The following is a 17219-nucleotide window of genomic DNA, read 5'->3' on the forward strand; positions in this document are numbered from 1 at the left end:
TTGGCCGTCTCCATCTTGGTTTTTGGCCGTCACCATCTTGGCTTTGAGCCGTCTCCATCTTGGTTTTTGGCCGTCTCCATCTTGGTTTTTGGCCGTCACCATCTTGGCTTTGAGCCGTCGTCATCCTCATCATCAACATATGGTTAACGTATTGAAACGGTTCTGGTTAACGTAATAACATGTAGTTAACGTTGTAACGTGGTTAGCATTGTGAAACGGTTGCAGTTAACATCGTAACTTGTGAAATGGTCGCGGTCACGCCCTGGGGATCGATACCAGACTGTGTCTTCATGTTTTGACATTAGCACAGGAGTCCTGACGGTCTCGAGCCTCCTCCTTCGACCCGGGCAGGATGAATGACACTATTACACTGTAAAATGACTGCGCAGAAGGGCAGCCAAAAGTCAGATGTCTTTGTTTACTTTGTGTTTATATAGTGACGAGTCACCGCGCCTCGCAGCCAGCACGTAGCAGACCTGTAATCTGCAGCCTGTCACACTCACACATGCAGAAAAACACGTAAGCCATGCAACAGTGAATGACTACACACACACATATAAACATAAGTAACAGTGGCAGCAGATGGTCACTAAAGTCAAACACACACACAGAGACAATCGTGTGGTTTAACCCCGGATTCACCCCATTCCCATCCCATAATAGACAATGCTGTCATGGTAACAAGGCAAACCTGAGGTCTGGTACCAGGATGTTTAGCTGTGGTTCAGATGACCACAGCATTGCTCACTAGAGAGTGTGTGTGTGAGTGTGTTGGTGTGTGTTCACCAGCTCCAAATGAAATCAGGCGCAGTGGACTGAGTGACTAAACTCAAGTTTACATGTTCATGTTTGTGTTTGACGGAGTCATGGCTTGTTCATTTCACCGGTAGAGTACACAGCAAGACAAGGAAATAATAAACACTCCCAGCGATGCGAACTGAGGAATGACTCCGTCCTACATCTTTTCAACATCTTTCAGGAACCTTGTGTTAATTAAAGAAATGTAATCACAGAGAAGAAAAGGGCTGCTTCGGGGTTCAAAACTTTTCTTTTTTCAATTTAAGCAGTTACTTGGTGCTGATCCACATCAACAATCATATTCCCAAAAGGGTCTGAGTATCAGGATCAGCTAGCGTAGCACCACCAGAAGCACGTTCCAAAAACTCAAAATATTTAACATGTAGAAATAAACAAAGACACTGTGGGTTAAGGAATAGTCCTACATATCTTCATGTAACAGTTTGTATGATACCTTATGAAAAATTATTTTGTCATTTTTTGTGCGTTTCCTACGAATGTCCAGCAACACGAGCGATCATTGACCCCGCAGTGTTTAGGCAACAAAACTACATGGTTAGGTTTAGGAAAAGGTCGTAGTTTGGGTTAGAATAACTAAAGCAGTGGTATCCTGAATCAAAATCTGTTGATTTTTAACCCGATCTCATGGGAAAGCGTATAAATACCACGACTTTTCTGCGTCATGATAACGCATCTTAGGCTTTTTCGCGTGTTTTTTACAGTATACATCACAGGGTTAACGTTGAAAGTGAAAAAAAGTCGTAATATTACGAGAATAAAGTCATAACTTTAAGAGAAAAAAAGAAAATAACATGTAAAATTACTACTTTATTATATTATGACTATATTCTCGTAATATTATGATTTTAATCGCAAAATCTCTGATTTATTTTTTCCTCAATGTGGCCCTAATACTCCGTCATACCATAGACCTACAACAATGATAAATAAAAATGAAAATGTAAACAAAAAAACAGTTATTCACTTCCACTAATATACTTATAAATACACAGGGAGCCACTGGAGAGGAGCTAAAGAGCCGCATGTAGCTGACCCCTGGTGTATGAGAACAGCCTGAATAGTTAGCTAACTTGATCTTGTTTAAATCCTCAACTCAAAGTTGTCATCAAACATGTAGAGAAATAATGTAGAGTGAAGTCAAACAGATGTAAAACATTAATTGATATATATATATCAATGTGAAAATGAACATTTTCTTACTATCTGAGGAAAATCACTGCAGTTTAGCTCCTCACAAGAGCAGAATGGAAACGCCTCGGCTCTGCAGACTGTGTGGTGATTTTCATTACAGTTGTTGACATTTATTATTTGTTATTGAGTGCCCCTTCTCAAGGAGAGCAGTATCTTTTATTAGCCTGCATGGAATATTATTCATTTGTCAGGTTGTTAAAGTGCATAATCATATTGCCGGGGCCACTGCAGCACAGCGCAGTGCAAGCGCTCGTTTAATAAGTGCAAGCTAGTTTGCTGCTTTTTTTATTGGTCTGTGTGGAGCATAACCAATTGTCAGGTTGGTGAAAAAGGCAGAAAAACATATTCCAGTTTGTGGTTTGGTATTATTAATAATGATAGAAGCAGTTGTTATGAACTATATAACAGCACTTCAGATGCCTTTAAGGCTTTGGCCGAAGTCATGTGTCTGCGGCTAACATTTGGACGTGGAGTTGGTGAGCCCCACCTCCCTCCTTCCAGTCCTCCTTCATCTATTACTCCTTCTCCTCTTCCTCCTCTTCACTCTTTTCTTCTCTCCGAATCACTCCATCTTTTCTTCCGCTCTTCCATGTTTTTCTCTCTGCAACTTTTTACCTCCTTTGTACTTCCATCATCCACCTTTAGTCTCTCATTGTCACCTACTTCTAGCTCTTCACCTCCCTCCTTTTCTCCCCTCGCTCTTCATTCTGTCTTCCCTCCATCTTTCGGGAACACTTTATAATAACCATCATTTATAAATGAGAAATTGTAGGGCTGACCCGAATGCTTCGAAGCTTCGACCGTTGCCGTGGTTATCGACCTCCAAATCAGTATTTTAATGCTTCTTTCTTTGTTTGTTTTTTTATGTATAAGTATATGCAATAAAAATAATAATGTATAAATACCAAAATAGCCCAAGAAATAAAGGAATAATCGCACAAAATTATTCATATTCAACATTATTATTTTTATTATTATTATTATTATTAATTATTCTATAGTATAGTAGTGCGGCAGCGGCACTGTCCCAAAAATTAGTATTAATTGTAGTAAATTGATAATTTAATTTAGTTAATAGTTATTTTACAGTTAACAAAACAAAATAATTAATAATGTTTACTAATTATTAGTAATGCTGTAATTTCATTTATTTTAACAGTTTATCGTTGCACACATCATAACATTTTATATACTATATATATATATATAAGTGTCTGTTAATAAAGTTATTATTTGTAAAAATTAAAGTAATTGTTTGAAAAACATCTATAAACATTACATAGATAAATATTTATATCACTTTGTTAATAGTTAATAATTTTTTTTAAACCATTTATATACATTATTATTATAAAGTTGCAACTGATGATTATAATACCTTGTTAAATGGTTAAAATAAAATACTTTGTAAAGCATCTATAAACATTATTTAGATAAATATTTAATACTTTGTTAATTGTTAATAATTGGTTTCTGGTCCATCTATGTATGTAATATTTATAGATGTTTTGCAAACAATTTCTTAAAAGTTAACAAATCATTTGATTATTATTATCAAATAATATAGTATGAAAAATGAACAATAAACTAATAATAAATACTAATGTAATCAGAATATAATTTGTTATCGTCTCTTATCAGCTATAATTCATAAACTAATTATGTGATATTACATAAACTAAATTATATCATTAATTATAATTAGTAAACATTATTAATTATTATTTCATTGTAAATAGTAAAATAACGATGAACTAAGTTTAATTAACTATGAATTTACCATCTATAAATGATGGTTATTCCTTCCTTTACTCCTTTCCTTCTTGATCTTCTTCCCGTTCTGGGTCTTTCCCTGTTTTTTTTTTCCTCCCTCATTTTCCTCTTTCTCTTTGCTCCTTCACTTTCTTTCCATCTCCCCTCCTCTTGCTCTCCTTACCCCATTTTGCTTCCATCTATCCATCCGCCCATCCGTCGACCTCTGACCATCTGCAGCCCAGACAGACCACAGACATCATTAGTGACATTCATGGAAATCCGTCTTGGAAAAACTAAATGGCGTTCCCAAACCATCCCATCCCAGTGTGTTAAATCACACACAATTCTTGAATTTTGACTTGTTGGAATTCCCTCTCTGTCAACATGACGTGTTATTTCCTGACGGGGGGAACATGATGAAATCGACAGATTTTTCCAAAACAGTTTTGAAGAGGAAGCCTCCTGTGGTCGCAGAGCGTCGGAGGACATTGGTGCGGAGGGGTTAGTGTGTCACGTAGTCAAGACAGAAAAACATTGATGTGGTCGCGATGCGGCCGCTTGAGTCAGCGAGGAATGTTTAGGAGTGGTCAAAAACAAATACATAAACCTTCTTTCTGCCATTCAGTTGGCAGTTCAATGTGTCGCACAGCATGAATCAAACAAAACACTTACAATTTAGGAGTTGGGAGGACAATCTGAACTGAAAACAAAAGCTTTTCATATGATTTAAATAACGAGCTTGATTCATATGTTCAAGTACGGTTCATAAAAACGTATCGCATCGAAATACACCCTCTCTATGTCACCTTCGTGCCCATCCATCCATCCATCCATCCATCCATCCTTCCATCCATCCATTTTGTTCCGCTTCTCCGGGGCGGGTCGTGGGGGCAGCGGGCTTAGCAGGGTATTCCAGATGTCCCTCTCTCCAGCAACGTTTTCCAGCTCTTCCTGGGGGACCCCGAGGCGTTCCCAGGCCAGACGAGATATATAGTCTCTCCAGCGTGTTCTGGGTCTACCCCGGGGGCCTTTTACCAGTTGGACATGCCCGGAAAAAACCTCCGAAGGGAGGCGTCCTGATCAGATGCCCGAACCACCTCAGCTGGACCCTTTTCGACGCAAAGGAGGCAGTGTCTCTACTCCGAGCTCCCTCCGGATGTCTGAGCTCCTCACCCTAAGTCACCCTATGAAGGACCGGTAAATCGAGAGCTTTGCCTTCCGGCTCAGCTCCCTCCTCTTCACCACAACGGTTCGGTATAGCGCCCACATGACTGCTGACGCCGCACCGAACCGCCTGTCTCCATCTCCCGCTCCATTTTTCCCTCACTCGTGAACAAGACCCCGAGATACTTTAACTCCCTCGCTTGGGGCAAAGACTCGCTCCCAACCTGGAGGGCGCAATCCACCAATTTGCCAGCGGAGAACCATGGGCTCAGACTTTGAGGACAAAGAATAACATTTTTTGTTTTCACACGTCATTGCAATCGTACACTGTAGGGATGCACCGATACCACTTTTTTTCAGACCGAGTACAAGTACTTACATTTGGGTACTCGCCAATACCGAGTACCGATACGAGCACTTCTCCCCGCTCCCCAATACGCTCCCCGCCCGGACCTTGCCGCACCGTGGACAAAGTGCTCTCTGCGCCCTCTCTCCCCGCCGGGGACGGCCCCCTGCTTCCAGTTCGACTGTCGACCGGGGCAGAATGTCCTCAGTGCGCCCCAACCTCATCGCGCTGCCAGATCGGGGCTCGGCCCACTTAAAAGGAGGAGTCTAACTCACACGTGCGAGTCAGAGGGTGCAAACGAAACCCTGTGGCGCAATGAAAGTGAGGGCCGGTGCGCGCCGGCTGAGGTGGTGTCGCGCCACCGTAAAGTGGTATCAGTGCCGTTGTATCGGAGACGTTTTGCGAGTACGAGTACATGAGCACAATATCAGACCCAATACTGGTGTCGGTATCGGTGCATCCCTAGTACACTGTCTTGTTTGCCGTGTCTGACTGGTTTGTAATGACGGCCGATATCTTCTGTCTTTTCCAGCTGTTTTCCGTTTCATCATTTGAGTTTGTGCGTCTCTGTTATTCTCATCCAGGTTCTGTTTCTGTAGTCCGACATTTTAAAATCTGCAGACAATCAGATGGCTTTTACTCGAGGCATCTTCCGTGAACTTGATAAGCCGAAGGTGTACCTTATATAACCCTTAAGACTCTTTAAAAGGTCAGAAACATTTTCATCTTTTCATCCTCGTGGGTTTGATTTCTTCTAAAAGTGAAACAGGGTGAAAGTGGAAGTGTTCCTGCGTGGTTATGGACAGACTGGGCTCATACACTCACTGCACCACCGGTATGTGCTGGTAGCTGACACACACACATAGAATAATAAGCACGGCCAAACCTTCTCTGATTCATCATCCCCTCCCTTCCTTGTGTATTACCCGCTGTCACTCATCGTCAGCCGCTCCAGTACTGAAGCACATCCAGAATAAGCAAGCGCCGGCCCGCTCTGTCTTCACCTCGCTGTAGAAACTAACTGTTCTTTGTTAATGTACCAGCTTTGGCTGCGTTTTGAGTTCACAGACCACCTGCTAAATGGAAGTGGAGTCGATATCTTACAGATACTAATGAGACATCATGGTCTGGAAACAAAAGAGTATAACAAACTGTGGATGGAGCTCTGACATGAGTAATGACCGTGGTAAAAATCATACCTTTTTACTGATGTGGTACCACATCTACGACGATATTCAACATTTTATTTCCTTCAATATTTCGAAGGGTGAGAACCAGAGGGGCGTAAATGACATTTAACAAACTTTACAGAAGAGCTAAATTACAAAATCCCTATTCTTTGTTTGTTAAATTCAATAATTAATATTAAAACTTCATAAACATGTGGATGACAATGTATCCAACGAACAATATTTTGACATTTATTAAAAAATATGTTTTTCTTTTCTCTTAAGTTGACTTACGCCTTTTGGCAGTGTGTTCAGTGGTTGGTCTTTTGGGAAAGTGTTTTCATGTTTTATAACGAAAATAGTTGCCAGAAGGGGCTGGAGGATTTTGTCTCTATTTGACACCGCTCTGTTCAAAATAATAAAACGTGTCCTTATGCTTTTGAGTTTTTTTCCCCACTGTACCGAATTTGCACCGAACCGTGACTTTTCTTTACCGTTGCACCCCTACTTATGACATATTTTCTAAAATTGAACAGTCAAGTTTGATTGGCCACAACTAGGGATGCACCGATGCCACTTTTTTTCAGACCGAGTACAAGTACTTATATTTGGGTACTCACCAATACCGAGTACCGATACGAGTACTTCTCTGTGCCAAAAGTCCATACAAGGCGGAGCGCCGCGACCGGCTCTATGTCGGCTTGGAAAGGCTCGGGGCGAAGGTGCTTCCCGGAGCCATGGCCAAAGTGTCACCGGGGCGGACTGTCCTTAGTGCACCCCAACTGCGTTGTGTCCCCCAGATTGGGGCTTGGCCCACGTAAAAGGCGCCAGGGGTCTGCGGCGATGTCGGCAACCCCACCAACCCGTCTTGAAACATGGACCAAGGAGTCTAGCGCAGACGCGAGTCAGAGGGTGCAAGCAAAACCCCGTGGCGCAATGAAAGTGATGGCCGGTGCGCGTTTGCTGAGGTGGGATCCCGGCCCAGCGGGGTCGGGCACACCACCGGTCAGTCTCGCCCGCACCGTCGGGGAGGTGGAGCGTGAGCGCGTGCGATAGGACCCGAAAGACGGTGACGAGAGGCTAACATCACGCTGCCGTAAAGTGGTATCGGTGCCGTTGTATCGGAGCCGTTTTGTGAGTACATGAGCACAGTATCGGACCCAATACCCCATCGGTATCGGTGCATCCCTAGCCACAACGCTGATTATTAATATAATTTATTAGCGCGATTAATCGCAAATGAATCACACGTTTTATTTGTTCAAAATGTACCTTAAAGGGAGATTTGTCAAGTATTTAACACTCTTATCAACATGGGAGTGGACAAATATGCTGCTTTATGCACATGTATGTATATATATATTATTAGAAATCAATTACCAACACAAGGAAATTAAAAAGTTTTGTCCAGAAACCCTCACAGGTACTGCATTTAGCATAAAAAAATAGGCTCAAACGCTGTGCAATAGTTTTTCCAAAAATACTATTGGCTCCTAAAATATATATGAGGTATGTACCTGAAAGAATCCATAAAACATTAACTGACACTATAAGACACTATATTTTCATTTTAGTTTTCAAATTTGTGGTACAAATTGCTTTTGACAGTTAAAGTCCTAGATCACCAAATATTCATTCATGCCCTGCACATATTATAAATAATTATCTTGAAGGAATAATACTGATGGAGTGGTAGACGGATCGTTTTTCATATTTTAATCCAGCGTCTTCCTCCCCTTCCCACGGGAGCCAAGCGGATCTGATTCCCACGCCGAGCAGCCAGCTTCCTGTCATTACACACCATGATGTCATGCTCTGAAACACACATATATCACACAAACCAGAGATTCACAAACACAAGCATATACAGGACGGATGCGCAGTCTAAACCACCACATTCCTGGTTCAGGGTCAGCGCTGCCTTCGGTCAGAACACACAAGGACAGGATGGTCAAAAGCTCCTTCTGGATGTGTGTTTGTGTCCAAACTGTGTATTTGAAGGAGAAACCGCTGCATAGCCGGAGAACGACATCATTTGTGTCGCAGATGCAGACCCACGCTTAAAAGTTAACTCAAGTTCAGATGGCCTCCACAGTCTCAGACACATGCAAGACAGACTACAGAAAGAAGACATCAAAATACAAACAAAATCCACACCAAATTAGAAGCATATAACACTATACACAGTAACAACCCAGTCTTACGAGCAGGTGTATAAATAGCACGACAATACACAGACATTCATGTGTCATTCATGCATATCATGAGGATGTACTTTAGGCTTTTCCCGTGTCATTTGCACGCCATGCAACAAAACTACGATAACATCCGCAGTTAGGTTTAGGCAACAAAACCACTTAATTAGGTTTAGGAAAAACGTCATGGTTGGGCTTAAAATAAGTACGTAAACTATGTAAAATATGTACGCAAACAACATAACAAACGTGACAAACATCACTAACGTAACTTACAAAACAAAACACCGGTCTCCTGGTTAGAAGTTGTGTTTTTGTTGGACCCGTAAGCGTTGACATAAGCAGTCTTCCTCACTTTTTAATTCTACCTCATCAGCTCTAAACGTAGCATATTTACGTGGTTGCGTTTACATTGCTGTCAGTAAAGACTACATGGCGTACAAATGACACGCCAAAAGCAAGAAAGGCGATCTTATTTCAGAATGCTACTACAGCGTTGTCCAGTCTGGGAGTTGTCCATCTGTGTGTTCCAATCCACGTACTTCCGCAAGTACACTTCAATGTAGCGCACTGTGTGCACTCTGTACTTACTTGAGTAGTGCGTGAATTTCAACGGGGTAGGGTCGTCTCAAATCGAATACTCTGTGCTGCACCGCGCCCCTCTCTCACCGCGGCTCGCGTTGAAATGTTGCGATCGTTGTTAGCAGGCACGATATCGTTCATGGTACGTAAACTGTACAAACTCCAACAGTAACCCAATAAACATACCGATGACTTGTGCTCCACAACAATTAGTGCAAAATAAAAGCAAACGAGTTGACGTGAAATGTTTTAACTTACATCTATAAGGTTCGGGTGTACAGCAGATGGCGATCAACGAGTGTGAAAAAATGTCCAGCGTTCCACACTCAATGTTTTGACCGTTTTGAGTACAACATCCGGGCATTTTAGAGTGCACTGCATTTTGCCATACTTCTCAGTGTGAACGCACTTATGCACTCAAAATAGCGTAGTGTAAATACGGAAGTACGCGGATTGGAACATGTTTTCATCGTAGAACTTTAACCCTTTCATTTTTGGTTGCCTAAAAACGTCTTATTAAGCGCTTGGTTGGAACTCGGAACTCAGGGCTTCAAAACCGTAGTCCACAAACCAATGGGTGGCATCACGGTGACATCACAGTGACTACGTCCACCAGCATCTAAAACGGCATAATTTTGCAGAGAAATCAATGAATTCCAGTGCAATCTCTGTGATTAATGGATTCACCAGAGGCAGAGTTCAACTTTGGTGAATGGAGGGAGTCATAGAGGGGAGGTTTGTTGGGTGGGTGAATCAGTCATTTGGACAGAAGAAGTCGATTTCACACACACTCTTTCCCCTCGCCCTGCAAATCTGATTGATGAGTTAAGTTTTGACTCACCCATCTCTCCCTCTCTCACTCTCTAACTCTACCATTGAAAGATTAAGATCTTTAACAAAGACATAGTTGTTCTTTAAGTTTCCCTTCTCTTCCCCTCCATTTCATTTCATATAGCAAGAGCGTGTCAGCAGCACACACACACACACATTTCAGACAGCTGTATAAACGAGGTTAAGGTGTGTCGGAGTGTGTATTCTGCGGTCGTCACGGCGGAGTGTGTCACTGAGGCAAAAGGTTAAGAAAACTACCCAACTATGTAACCGTGTGCAACCCGCCGGGCGGAATAGAGAAGAATAGAACGGGACGGAGAATCTGCCAACGAGTGAGGAAACTGTAACCGAATGATAAACTATTTTATTGTTGCGGGGACCTGACTTTTGTCCCCAGATGGTGATTAAGTCCCCATATTGTGATTTGAAGCAGATGTTTGTCCCCCACAACGTGATGAATCCACAACCTGTTTCACACGTGCACTGCAACCCTGAATTTATCTAGACATTACCCAGAGGAGCTGCGTGTGACAACGCAAATGTCTGAATCATTTGGACCAGACATTAAATAGACTTTACCCTCCCATCCCAAATACAAAGTCCATGTGATGTCCGTCCAGACGCTCATTGTCCGGCACTCCAGTAGTACTCAAGATCAGTCTTGATCTCGAGATCACTTTTTGAAGGTCTTCGGGTGCTTTCACATCAGGGACCCGGGCCCGGATCCGAGTACACTTGTCCCCAAAGTCCAGTTCGATTAACTAGTGTGAACACTCCGTACCGTACTCGGGCACGGTTCTTGGATTCGTACTCCAGTCCACTTGAAAAAGTGGTCTGGAGTACGGATTATGTGGAATCAGGTACGGTTTGCATCAGGTGTGAAAGCCAACCGTGCGGAAACACAAAAGTGGACCGCTATTTAACGTGAGTAACATTAGCAGTCAGCGAGTAGTTTTGAAAGGTCAGGCTTTTTTCAACGCCGCCGGTCTCCTCCGAAATCTGTATACTTAAAAAACTGTTTCATATCTACAGTATGTCTGTTAATGTGCGCATCATGCGTCGATCTCATCCTCTAAACTGTACGGCCATGAGTGATAAAGTAGGAAGGAAGGCGAGAGGTCCTTAAAATATAGACAATAGTAGGCAATGGGGGCGATGTTTGTTATTTTATTTAACTCATTTAATGGTCTGCCTCTGAAGAACGAGAGCTACTCAGCGGGCAGAGAGACAGCGGGGGGAAACAGCGTGTACAGTCGGCATATTTTCACATCAAACTCGGTGAAATAAGAGTTTAAGAGTTGGAGATTGTTGGAAAGACTAACGACGACGGTTTTGATGAGTTTTATTTAGTTTCTGTCCAGTTTGAATGAAGTGTTTTTACGATGCTCCGCCACTAGAACAGCTGATCTCAACATAAACAAATACACGCGGATGATGACGCAAGTGTACTCGGGTACGGAGCAACTTTACTCATGTGAAAGCTGAGCGGAGAGGGGGGGAATCGTACTCGGGCATGGTACGGATCAATCGTAGCTAATGTGAAAACGCCATCAATCTCAGAATGTGAATGCAAACTCAATGTTGCACAATCGTTTCTGGATTTGAGCGTTGCAATACGAAACATATTCTAGAAATTCTGCTGAAAAAAGTTGCATAAAATAAATTTCAATTAAACCGTGTTTAAAGGGGAATGATGCAGATTACTGACTGGTTGTTTCCTCTCATTGCAGGTGCTGAAGGTGCTGAAGGTGCGAGCACGGGCGATTGTTCATGTGCAACTTTTAACAAGGAGAAGGCGACGAAACAACGTGCATCAGTCGATTTTTTGTCAGCTTGGTGTGATGGCAGCGGAGGAACAGGGTGAGTCAAGTGTTATCATTCCATACGAGCAAACGGCTCATGATGCCCAGTAACCATCTTTACCTTTCTCTCTCTCTCTCTCTCTCTCTCTCTCTCTCTCTCTCTCTCTCTCTCTCTCTCTCTCTCTCTCTCTCTCTCTCTCTCTCTCTCTCTCTCTCTCTCTCTCTCACACACACACACACACAGTGAGAAACCACCCAGGTTGATTTGTTGTAAAGTAAAAATCAACAGAAGGAGATTTTTCCATTTAAAAAATTTATGGACGACCCTCGGTCACATATATCACCGTGTGTGTGTGTGTTCTGTGTGTGTGTGTGTGTGTGCGCGTGTGCGTGTGTGTGTGTGTTGGAGGTCAATGACCCTGAAAAGTGCTCAACTATAAATGTAACACAGCATTTACTGTTTCCCCTTTCACTCCAACCATCCATTCATTGTTTCTGTTCCTCCTTTTTCTTTTTTCTTCTCTTCCTTCCTCTTTTCCTTTTTTCATTATCTTTTTTTATTCTCTCTTCTTTTTCTTCTCTCTTAGTCTTTTTATCCTCTGTTTCACTCCCTTCATCTGCTTCTGTGTTTCTTCATTCATCGCTGTTTACTCTCCATATAACCATGCTCAGAGCCTGGATACATGTGTGTGTGTGCATGTATGTGAGCAATTATGTGTGTATATGCCGGCGGTGGACATGTGTGTGTGTGTGTAGGTGTGTGTGCATGTTTCATACAGCACATGTGTGTGTGTCCAAACAAATAACTTTTTTATTTCCATAACAAAACTCATCAAGCATCTCCGTGACCTCTCACGACATCGACACACACTTCGATCTTCAAACAGGCCTCACACACTGTTTTCACCCTCATGAGATGCTATCGCCCTGTGTTACTGTTACCGTGGAGATACAATCTTGGCATCACCACTTCCTCTCTCTCTGTAGTAGCGCCTGTATGTACCGCTCAAGTGTTTGGCTGTGCAGGTGTGTTTTGGAGGAGTCAGTGACATTTCCTGTAGTTTGTTGATATCTACTATTTATACCAATGTGGCACCCTAAAACCACAGACCGCAGGTTCAGACGCCGTTAAGACTTATACGCCCAGGAAGTGGCATCGTATTACAAATATAGATCTTTATTAGTACAAAAATATTACTTTCATGGTTAAAAAACACGTTGGTTGGCGTTACACAACAAACTGCAGGGCTCGCACGCCCATAGTTTGTTGACAAGACAAAGAAAACTCAAGATCACAAGTTATGCGCGTAGGCGTTCACTGATGCCGACAAAGTGGCGGCCCACAACGGCACCGGGGGCGGGCAAAATGAAGTTAAATCAAAACCAAAAAACAACAAAGAAATAAATCACCAAGGCATCTGCAAACGAAATGAAACAAAGACATAATTAATCCCACACAACAACTCCTAACAACAAAACAGAAACAAAGAAAATATACTTCTAACCCCACCGGCTATACAGCCCCAACTACCCTTGTCCACAGGTCGTGTCTAGAAGGTATCCCGCAAATTGTGAAATCTTGCACTTTTACGAGACTCGCTGCCCGATGAGCGTTCTTAACCTTAACCTTGTAAGGGATAATGTACAGCAGCCTATGTATCGCAAATTGATTTTTTTAATGCCAGAATCGATATATGTGATTCATCTGAGTCTATGCAGAGTTACCGCTTTTATTGTTGTAGTCTGAGTAACGTGACGTCATATCCGTTCCGTATCCGTCAACCGAAACAAACCACAGCGAGCCGAAACGAAAGAGAATGTTAAAACGTTAAATGCATTCAAACGACCCCGATGGAGCTGACCATGGATGTATAAAGAGAACGGAGCTGACGGGAGAGCTAGAGACCACCTTGGAGAAGTTAGAGGAAGTAGACACGTTTGACTACGTCCGGTTTTCAAAATAAGATGTTAACAAAGGGAACTGTATATACAAAATACATATATGGAAATAAGATTGATTGGATTATATTCACCAGAAGTTTAAAACATTACTATTCATACTATATATAACCCGTTATACTATACATTTCAAACTTATAAATTAAAAAGAAAATACAACTAATTTGTGAGGGAAACGTCTTTATTCTTTGATTTTGGGGTTGCTGGAATTTTTTTTTATAATAATTCCTGACAATGATTCTGATATATTTGACTTCAGGACATCTCTGACTACATACATGCTGAAAATCAAACATCTTTACTGTATTAATTTAGATATTTTCCAAAATAAAAGTCCCTCGAAGTGTATGATTCAACTTTTTCCCCATGGTCTAGTGTTAAAAAAGTTCACAAAAATTTGCCAACTGTTTTCTTAATAATAGAGCAGTTTCATTATGCGTGCTGGTATTTTCATCGGTACATTGTTTAGCGTTTATCATGTGGAATAGTAAAAGAGAGAACGAGGGAGTTATTTCCAACATAGCCGCTGTTTTCACTGCACAACAACAATCTCCTGTAGCGTGCAACTGGCATGGGACGTTGCAGGTGTTCTATTATATTTATTACCTTGTAAGTTGCTTCAGTTTCAGTTCACTATGAACCAAAACAGAGGAGGTGCACATGGAGGTTTAGATTTTAGACACTATTATCAGTTTCAGTATTTAAATGGTTTCTGCGGGAACATATTTCATTATTGTTAGATCATGTTTTTTCCAGATACTTTTCCATTTTTCCATCGCATACTAATTTTGTGGCAGATTTTGGCGTGCAAAGCGTCGAAGTGGAAGCTTAAATTCAGAGATACTGTATTAAGTATCGGCTGTTGGCGGCGCCGGGCCAAGAACATCAGTATCGGCCTTCACCCATCCCGCAAAGAGATGTGCTGAGACAGAGAGAGTAACTGTATCTGTGTCTCGTTCCAGGTATTAGCCATGCCTGAGGCCAGTGGGAATCCTCAGCCAGCCGCTGTGGTTTTGGATGAGGCTATGTCCTGGAATAGAACACAGTGATGCTGAAGCTGTGACGAAGCCCAGACAGATTTACGTTGAGTGGCAGAGAACTATTCTCGTCTTCAAACATCCAGCCAACAGTTTAGTGATTTTTATCCCCAGACAAGCAGACAAAGCTTCGCCGTCGTGTGTTTGGTGACTGGCGGTGATTTCCTGCAATCAGACGCCTTTTTGTGCACTTTGTCTTCGTTGGAACCAAAAAATGAACAGACAAAAAAAGAGAGAGAGCGAGACAAGCCAGAGGGAATCCTCAGCCAGCCGCTGTGGTTTCTGGATCAGGCTATATCCTGGAATACAATACAGGAATATTAGCTGTTACGGAGCCCAGAGAGTCTTATATTGAGGGCATGAAAACAAACCCTCTTCGCCTCCAGGCCAGAATAGTGTCTGCGTCCCAAAATATAACAGCTACTTGGATTTTTTGCAGAAGACCTTGGAAATAATTATTGGTGGAGATAAGAAATCAAGATTCAACAACTGATTGCTGATTGCAATTTCCTCCTTCATGCTCCAGTTGGCTCCTCGGTTATAAAACAGCATAGGTGGCCTGCTGTTAAAAAGAGCCTGATCTGTGCTTTTATTCCAGGTATTAATCAGCGTCAGACCCTCTCAACAAGCCATGGTCTTGGCTCGGTTTATATCCTGGAATACAGTGCAGAAACCGTAGCCCTGATGCAGCCCAGAGAGCCGAGAAACTGAGGGCAGGAAAGTCACTTTTTAAAGGCCCGGTTAAGTCATCCCCGGGTCTTTGTGCTTTGTGACATAGCGGCTACTCGCAGGGAAAGTTGGTAAACTACTTTAGCTAAGGAGCTAACCATCCACTCCACGGGAGTAATGACACTAACGTGAGTAAAGACTGACGTGAGAGAATAAGTGAACATTTACTTTTAGTTTCACACGGGACATGAACAGCGTCCGCCTGGTTGAAAGTCCTGTGTTTGTAAATTTATATGTAAATTTAAACATATAAATTTGTCAATATGGTTCAATATATAAATAGGTTAAATAAATAGTTTTTTATTTAAAATGAAAAGGCTATTTATAATTAAAATAGTCCTCTGAAAAAGTAAAAATAGTTATTTTAAAATGTTGAACAAAATAATAAATAAAAAACTATTTATTTATTGAACTATATTGATTGATATATATTGCCTCATTAATTTATTTCAGGATTTATTTCAAAGCCTTATTGAACTATATTTACTTATTTATTTATATATATATTTTTTATATATATATATATATATATATATGTATATATATATATACATATATATGTATATGTATATATATATATTTTTTTTTTTATTTTTTTTTATTTTTACATATTTATATATTTATTGCCTCATTAATTATTTCAAGACTTATTTAATAGCCTTATTGAACTATATTGACTTATTTATTTATATATATATATATATATTTCATATTTATATATATATATATATTTTATATATATATATATATATATGTATATATTTGTTTTTATTATTATTATTTTTTTTACATATTTATATATTTATTTTCTCATTAATTATTTCAGGATTTATTTCATAGCTTTATTTAACTATATTAACTTATTGATGTATTTATATTTACATATATTTACTGTAAATATGTATTGCCTCACTTATATATTTCAGTATTTTTTCATAGACTTATTGAACTATATTGACTTATTTATATATTTATATTTACATATATTTATATATTTACTGCCTCGTTAATTTATTGCAGGATTTATTTCGTAGCCATATTTATTTATTTCATAGACTTATTTATTAATTTATTTAATAGGAATGAAATGTCGTTCCGTGACTTTAAAAACAGCAAAGTCAGTCAATAATGTGTAACGCGTCCTCTGAGCAGCCATCTAACACAGAGATGGATTTGTGCGGTGGCTGATGGTAATTCCATCCCTCCCTCCGGTCGCCGCTCTGTGCTCAGCGCCTCGGCTAAAAACCCGTCAGAACAAAGCGTCTGCAGAGTTACAGATGTGCGTTTGATTCCAGGTATTAGTCCTAGCTGACACCTGAGGGATCACCGAGTCGGCCGCTGTGGTTTTGGAATCGGGTTAAATCCCAGAACACAATACATCAATATTAGCTGTGACGAAGCCCAAAAAGCTGTACGGTTGAAACGTTAGATAATTCGATTTGACCGCTGGCTCGAAGCTGCTGAGCTGATTCGCAGGATGGATAAAATACTGTGTTTGAGACAGAGAGGGAGTTTATCTCAACAAACTCTCTCTTCCTGTTCTCTTCTTGTATTCTTTAAATTATTCTATTTATTTAGATTTTATAGCGTAGAGATTTTGTCATATTTATCCAGATCTCTTATCAATCGTGCGACAACTT

The 17219-nt window shown here is 40.9% G+C and overlaps 1 long non-coding RNA gene across 2 annotated transcripts in view; it reads left to right on the plus strand.

The window, feature by feature from the left end:
- LOC119481473 overlaps positions 1-17219 on the plus strand; it is a 178612-nt gene that overhangs the window by 126581 nt on the left and 34812 nt on the right. For both annotated transcript variants that reach the window (XR_005205197.1, XR_005205196.1), the window contains exon 6: positions 11783-11912. This is a non-coding gene — a long non-coding RNA (uncharacterized LOC119481473). The remainder of the gene's footprint in view (positions 1-11782; positions 11913-17219) is intronic.

This window comes from Sebastes umbrosus, chromosome 22, assembly GCF_015220745.1.
Source record: "Sebastes umbrosus isolate fSebUmb1 chromosome 22, fSebUmb1.pri, whole genome shotgun sequence".
Lineage (NCBI taxonomy): Eukaryota > Metazoa > Chordata > Actinopteri > Perciformes > Sebastidae > Sebastes > Sebastes umbrosus.